The sequence below is a fragment of the Limulus polyphemus genome, unplaced genomic scaffold (assembly GCF_000517525.1).
Source record: "Limulus polyphemus unplaced genomic scaffold, Limulus_polyphemus-2.1.2 Scaffold8269, whole genome shotgun sequence".
In the NCBI taxonomy this organism is placed as follows: domain Eukaryota; kingdom Metazoa; phylum Arthropoda; class Merostomata; order Xiphosura; family Limulidae; genus Limulus; species Limulus polyphemus.
The window spans coordinates 23,864-32,332 of record NW_013673879.1 but is presented as its reverse complement, the minus strand read 5'-3'; the positions used below and the strand labels follow the sequence as shown (position 1 = coordinate 32,332).

Sequence of the window (8,469 nt, the reverse complement as noted above, 5' to 3'; positions counted from 1 at the left end):
CTTGGTTCATGACAAGTTCCTCTTGCTAATACACAGGGACAACATGTGACATGTTCCTATGCTTGGTTCATGACAAGTTCCTCTGCTAATACATAGGGACAAGCTGTGACATGTTCCTATACTTGGTTCATGACAAGTTTCTCGTCAACTGACAGTGCAATACCATCAGGGTTGACTTATAGTTGGAGGCCAAGTAAAGAGATTAATATAGCAGGATTGTTAAATCATGTAGATCCACAGAACACAATATTTTAAAGAGGGAATCCTTTAGAATAATTACAGGTTCTGAAATCACACTTCAATCCCATCTGCAAGGTAGTTATGAAAAAAAAAACAACCCTCCAGCCCATAAAGTAATCACAAATAATGCTGGGTAAAACTCCTTTAATTGAAAAGATAACAGACAAGAATTTGAAGTTGATAGGCTTCCATCCACACCTCACAATCAATGGTTGTTGTCATGGAAACGATAGTCTATGACACTGGAATTATAACAATCCCATTATACTACATACTTGTGAAAAGTAGGTCATAGTGCGTGATCTAAGATTGACCTCCTCATCTTTTACAGAAGCTTGCTACAATAGAAATGTTGGTATCGGGCACTAGTACACGATCATGGTCATTACACCATGTACGATTTACAATGGTGGCTTTGGACCTAGAAGCTTGTTCTTATAAAGCGTTAGTAACCTTTAAACCTGGAAAAGAGTACATGATGTTTTCAAACTCAGTGGAATTTCTGACTTATACATCAATACAAAATGTGTTTGTTGTCAAGGACACATTCATGTGTACATCTTTAGGGCACCTTTGTGTCATAAGCATATAAAATTAGTTTTACAGAAAAATAACTTCAGTATGAGAACAGTAGTCCACTAGAGATAGCTACTTTGTCAGATTCTCGGTAATCTTTATGTGCTAATAACCCATCATATGGAAAAAGATTTAATGGTAAAGTGTTTATTATACATCTCAGCTTGGTTAATGAAGTCACATTTTCATCCAGTCTTTAAATGGTCAACGAATATCTCTTAACAAGCTAGCTTAGGTCCATTTTAGGAAGGAGAAAAAAAATTTTGACTACTGAGATCCTGGTCTATAGATTGTACATTTCAGTATTAAAAACAAAATTCTTAAAAAAACAGTACAAATATACTCCAGTTATGTAAACAATAATTCAGTGTATTTATTGTGTTAAAAACAGTACAAATATACTCCAGTTATGTATTAAGATTAACACAATAAATAGACTGAATTATTGGTACTCTTAATACATAACTGGAGTATATTTGTACTGTTTTTAACACAATAAATAGACTGAATTATTGTTGCTCTTACTTTCTTAAAGCATACTGAATGTTCCTTGTTAGTAACTAAACGGTTTTTGTTACTTTAATAGTATTTGTCACTAATATTAGAACTGGTTTGTGAACATTTTTGACAGCTATGAAGTACAAGTTATTGTTATTATATTCTGAGTAACAGTTTGGTTTTATCACTATATCACAATATTTATAAATGACTAGTGTGTTTGATAAAAAAACTGTTTAATTCAAATATTTTTTTAATCCACTTAATTTTGAAAATAATTTAACAAATCAATACACATTGAGTGGCGATAAACTTTTAAATAAAACAACGGTATCTGTACTTACCTGCAATAACAGGAACACTTCTGTCACTGGTTTCAGCTTTCTTTAACCTTGCCCCTCGTCTGATCTCACTTAAGAGGGCATTGCGGTTAGGTTGTTGCTGATTTTCTGTCTGTGACAGCTTTGAAGATTGTTGAGATGAAAAATGTGCAGGCAGTGGGGGAGGAGGTAGAGAAGGTGGTGGTGGCATTGTTATGCTCTTTTAAGGTGAAGTTATAGTAGCATCTGTTCTCGTTGTTTACTTTTCACATCGGCAAACATATAACTGAGGATTCAGAATAAAAGTAATTTCTTTTAATATGAGAAACAATTCAAGTTCTTTGTCTAAAACTCAAATTTACAAGAAAATATCAAATCAATAAAATGTGTTACGTGTTATACAACGTTAAACTTTACGAAAGTGTTTTGTCTAGCAACAATCACTCACATTTCACACAGTAATAAAGCCTTTAAGTTTTTATACTATCAAAAACTATACAGACACAACTGTAAACTGTGTCATAGGTTACTAACTGAATAGAATATTGTCTTCTCATTGGGTAAGAAATTCAGAATTAAAAATAAATTTAGATCCAAAAGCAGTGTATCACAACTTTCTTACCCTGTTTACAAAACATGTATGCATTAATTACAACTGTTTTAGAGAAAGATAATACCATAGTGTTTAGAGATGTTTAAATCTGGCTCCTTAACGAGTAAGTGTTTTATGACAGTAACAGTATTATACACAAAACAATAAACTGTTCTAGAGAAAGATAACACCATAGTGTTTAGAGATGTTTAAATCTGGCTCCTTAACGAGTAAGTGTTTTATGACAGTAACAGTATTATACACAAAACAATAAACTGTTTTAGAGAAAGATAACACCATAGTGTTTAGAGATGTTTAAATCTGGCTCCTTAACGAGTAAGTGTTTTATGACAGTAACAGTATTATATACAAAACAATAAACTGTTTTAGAGAAAGATAACACCATAGTGTTTAGAGATGTTTAAATCTGGCTCCTTAACGAGTAAGTGTTTTATGACAGTAACAGTAATATACACAAAACAATAAACTGTTTTAGAGAAAGATAACACCATAGTGTTTAGAGATGTTTAAATCTGGCTCCTTAACGAGTAAGTGTTTTATGACAGTAACAGTAATATACACAAAACAATAACCTTGGAATCTGAAAATAACCACAAAAGCTGACTTCAGGGTCTAGCAGATTTTAGTTACAGCTCATTCTTGACTACTCAGACTACAAAACTTGCCAACATCAGTAAGTCACAAGATGGTGAGTCATAAGTTATGCATCTCATTGTCTTATGAACATATAAATATTCTCTTGTTCAAGTAAACAGCCACTAGGGGATTTGTTAGGTATTTTAAAACTAACGTTAACAAAATAATTTCTGTATAGTATGTACACCAAGTCACTCGGACTTACCCTGCTGTAAAAATGTACGTAGCACATACAATGTGCATGTTAAGTTAACTGGCAAGTAGCTAATGCAACTTGTAGAACTTTTGGTCTATACATGAATATTATATAATACAAACAACTCGTCTGTAGGCTTCCTGTGTTATCTGTAAGACGTCTGGTTAATTCTACGTGTCACCTACATAACACACGCCTGTAAACAAGAAACTCACTTTCAATTATAAAAGAAATGCCTTACAACTTTTTCCTGTTTATAAACTTCAATGTAGATTATAACATATTTTTCTCTCTCTCTCAATGTAATTAACAAGTTCATTTCCCTCTGTACCGACATGTAGCAGCCTTCACGTTCACCTCCCTCTGTACCGACATGTAGCAGCCTTCACGTTCACCTCGCTCTGTACCGACATGTAGCAGCCTTCACGTTCACCTCGCTCTGTACCGACATGTAGCAGCCTTCACGTTCACTTCCCTCTGTACCAACATGTAGAAGACTTCACGTTCACTTCCCTCTGTACCGACATGTAGCAGCCTTCACGTTCATACTTTTTTGTACTGATACAACACTGTTATTCATAGTTTAGTTTTTTTATTGTTTTACAAAAATCTTAGACTCACTGTTTTTTGGTACTATTTTAAGTTTAGTATCACATAATTTCAAAATGAATTTTGCACATGCTCAGAACTTAGCCTAAACTGTATTCAATAAAGGTATCTTAGACTATTTGTTACATTTTTTAAGCACCTATAACTTGATAGCCATATTTCTCATTTATTTAATAAACAACTTATTCTATTCCTTCCACCACACTTCTGTTAAAAAATATCCTCCAAACAATGTCCCAGATCTGTACAAAAGAGAGTCCATGACTTTTCTAAGTTTTCCCTGACAAAAACCCATTACATAAACATATATAAAGGAAATTATGCTCGGAAATCACTGCATTACTACTTTAACTGAATTAATGAGGTTATATAATAGAAGTAACAACTAACCAATACATTTCTGTTAATAATTACTGGCCGAAAAGAGACTTGCAAAAACAAATTCCCTGACTTTAGGCATTTTTTCTCTGACTGTATACACCCTGCTGTAGCCAGTTCTACTGTCAGTGTCACTCCTGATATTAAGTTCTATATAGCATGTTTTCAGCACTATTATGTGTGACAGATTACTCACTGTAAATAGATTTAATTATCTGATGGATGAAAAAATATTTTTTTGTCTGCTTGTACCATTTATCTTATCTTCAACACAATAACAGAAAAATGTTCTATTTCTCTGCTGCCTATCCAAAATAAAATCATTTAATCAACACAACCAAAATAACACATTACCTAAAACACTTTAATGTTAGTTTCATTACCATTTTTTGTTGAATCGTTTAATACATATTTGTCTAACTCATTCTAATTATAATATTAATAGCTAAGAACAGTATGTTAACCCCTTGTTCTCTGTAAGTGTAAGGCCATACATTTGTAAGGGTTTTTCACACCGATTCCAATAATCCTGTAATACTTTTATGCAATATAAAATATATCAAATATAAAAAGATTGATATATTTCATCAGATTTTCCAATTCCTTGGAATATAAAATGTTTAGTTAATGTGTTAATTTTTGTTTGTATGTTGTTAAGCACAAAGCTACACAATGGGCTATATGTGCTGTGCCCACCTCTGGTATCAAAACCAAGTTTTTAGCATCATAAGCCTTCAGATCTACTGTTGAATCACTTGGGGGTGGCGTGTTAACTTTTAATTCTTATCAAATATTATAATCACTTAAGCCTACTTGGGCTAAACCTACTTCACGTAACTTAAGACAATTTAAGAACGTATTTATAAATATTTCTAATAGGCTACGTACTGTTTATTAACTGACTATGGATTTCATGCATTATCCAAATGTCACTATAAAAACGTAAAACAACGCCCAGTGTCTCTTCATTTATATCAGTTATTTACCTATAAACTATCAGTGTCACTTCAGATAACAAGAGACATTGTTCATGTACGACTTTAAACTAACATTAACAGTTACTCCAAATGGTTATCACGTCTAGTAGACAGTGTTTTAAGGAAGCCAGAGGCATTTTAACTTTTAATAATCGTGTCCATAAGATAGCTATTGAACTTTCCACAGGTAAACCTATTGTATTAACTGGTGAATGTAATAAAAATAAAATTTTAGTTTGATAATAATAAGCACTTTAAAAACAATTAAGAAAAAATATGTAATAAACTTTATCGACTTAGTTACAAATGTGGTCTAAAAGTAGAACTTAAAAGTCACCAAATTACAATTCGTTTACGCGCGAAAAGCATTCATATAAGCAAGCAGAATACTATAGAAATTCTAGACCTAATGTTATTAAAAACTATCAAAGCCTAAACGTATAGCTCTCCCATCTATTAGCCTAACTTGAAACATAATCATAAAATAAACGAAAAATATTTGCATTACGAAACAGTGCAATATCAATACGAAGTATGATTAAATTGTATAACATTACCTTTTTGGGAAAGGGGTAACAGCAAAATAAACATACACTATACTTATCGAAAAGCATACACATTTTGCATATATCAGTTACTTAAATGATAAGAAACTACTGCACGTTTTTACACATCGCAATCAAACAACAAAAATTAATTAATAAAATGTCATTCAATATTAATAAAATAAAAAACTATCACGATTTTAAATAAAACAATATCAAAATACCTCGTAGAATTCAAATATCATTAATCACAATACTAGACTTTTCAGTTCTGGAAATCTGCATGTATTATGAAGCTAAGGTAGTTGTATACGCTACTTGGTCATGTTCATCCAACCGAACCAACTAAAATTTATTTTTAAACGTCTTGTATTGTTCTGTATTCATACTAAATTTCTCGTGTATACCAACTGTGACTGTCATAATTAAAATATAATCTACAAATATTTTTTTTTAGATGGTACTTCATTCACTACCAGGTAGCGTGGACATCATTCGAAGCGGGTCAAACGATAAACCTACAGGCGACAGTAGAAGAGATAAGGACAAAGACGAGGATACGTTAACAAAAACAATAGTAAAACAAAACCAAAAATACATTTAGAATAAGAACACCACGAGGAAGAGAAATACAAACAACTGAGGCTAACACCCTACATACTGACGCTAAGTTGGGTTATCTATTTTTCCTTCATTCTGCTTGTCTACGATTCATTTTTTTTAGCAACTAATAAATATTTATTATTTTAAAGACAAACGAGTTTTTATAAATCCGTTTGACATCGTTATTTTATAACGTTTCTTCCCTCTGATGTTCATCTTCCGCTTACATTATTTCCCCCTATGTTTCGCATTCAATAGGCGAGAGATGTGGGTTGGCAATTCTTTTGTAAATAGACTCCACGCTAGAGATGTGGTTTAGGCTAGTCCTAAGTAAATAGCTCCACGCTAGAGATGTGGTTAGGCTAGTCCTAAGTAAATAGCTCCACGCTAGAGATGTGGTTTAGCTAGTCCTAAGTAAATAGCTCCACGCTAGAGATGTGGTTTAGCTAGTCCTAAGTAAATAGCTCCACGCTAGAGATGTGGTTTATCTCTTGTTTGGTGCTTTGGGCGATTAAAGGAAAACTAAAAAAGAAAAGTTCATTGACATCTATATAAAACAAGGCATAAAAATGACAAAAAATTTAACCAGGGCCTTTCTTTATGAATTAGAATTTACCGGACTAGCAGTTGAGCTAAGTTCTTCATAGATGTTGTTTACATACCAGTGAAACACTCAATGTCAATCGTTCCCCTTAATATTCACACATCCGTGATTTTATAGCTACACCCAGTTCCCTTATATAATCAGACAAATGGTGTTTAAACTGTTTACCAATGTTCACATGGCAGCTACAAGATGGCTTTTACTTCCTGGAAGACAACACATCATTTTTATAACACAGACCTCGTACTGACTTCCTTGTGGTTGTTTACAATCTCTCTAACTTCACTAGCACACACTTGTCTATGAATTAGATGAAATGATGCGTGTAGCGTAATCCACTAACAAGAGTTGTACTTTCCAAGAAAGATAGCTTACACAATCGTGCTTACAAATTTCTAATCTTAAGCTTCTTGGAATACTTTTAAGGTTCCCATCAGGCTACTGACCATTCAAGATCTGAACGAGAATATATCTTGATATTTTACGTTTTACTAGCACCAAGATAATATTTTACTCTATGTATAAAGTTAAGCACTCACAATAAGTTTGTGGCGATGGGACACCAATTGATATCGTGGTCAGTAGCCTACACGTTCAACTAAGCCTAATCATTAATTAGTAACAAATATTTTCTATTTAATTTTTAAATACTATATTTCGGATGCTATAGCGCTATGTATCCTTCACCCTATGATCGATATGCATATGCAGATATACTTTCCACGCTTGTGAATCAGTACCTGCATTTCTACAAAGTTGATAGAGCTATACTGACAGGGTGGGAGGAGCTGTTGGAGCCCCATTGTGACGCCTGAAATTGGATCGGAGTCCCAGTATTTCAAATATATATTATTCAGTTTACACCCGAAATTAATTCTTTCATAACGAAATTCTCAGTGTCAGAGAACACTTTCTGGCTGTGATATCCCGCGTCCATTATAAGAATTCTCTCAGACCACCCAGCACAAAACTCTGTCACTCTCCCTCAGTAGATGGCTTCAGACACCGTGCGACCTTTCCGGTTCAAGGGCAAAAGTCACAGTGCTTAAATGGTGAAATGTTTTTTGTCATACGTCACGTGGTTATTAAGATATAATCATGGTATTAAAACATTTAATAAAGTAACTTTATAATTATACTGTGTTTAAAACGTACACATTTATAAGATATACGACAAGTATCGCTTTTTTGTTATTCATGTTAACAGAAAAGAAGGTGTGCAAAGCATTATAAAAGTCAAAGTTGTTAATACTGTAAGGGAGTTAGAAATACAGTAAATTAATAAGTAATTAATATAGCAAATTAATAAGGTATGCATTTTTAAAACTTGTTTTAATTTAATGTTATAAGCCTTCAGACTTGCTGCCGAGTCACTGTGTGTGTACGGGGGGGGGGGGCTTTCATTACTAATTAGTGTGTAATACAATCTTCTTAATGGACCTCCAAGTGGTTCATACATATACATGGACACTTGAACTTTGTGTACAGCAACCTGATAAAATCGTGCTTTACACGAAAGTGTAAACGTTCAATTTATCACAGTCATGGTCTTAAATTAACTCCTGAAAGTACCGGGAAGTTACTATCCCTGTAAGTAGCTTGTGCCAGAATTTATTTGTTGCTGAAATTATCCAAATTCACAAGTTAAGCTTCCAATAATCAGATCGACGATGA

General features: G+C 33.2%; 1 long non-coding RNA gene across 1 annotated transcript in view; it reads right to left on the bottom strand.

Annotated features, from left to right (window-relative positions):
- Positions 1–1,661: 1,661 nt before the first annotated feature.
- LOC111083126 overlaps positions 1,662–8,469 on the bottom strand; it is a 25,796-nt gene continuing 18,988 nt past the window's right edge. Inside the window, exon 3 of the long non-coding RNA XR_002608813.1 lies at positions 1,662–1,920. This is a non-coding gene — a long non-coding RNA (uncharacterized LOC111083126). The remainder of the gene's footprint in view (positions 1,921–8,469) is intronic.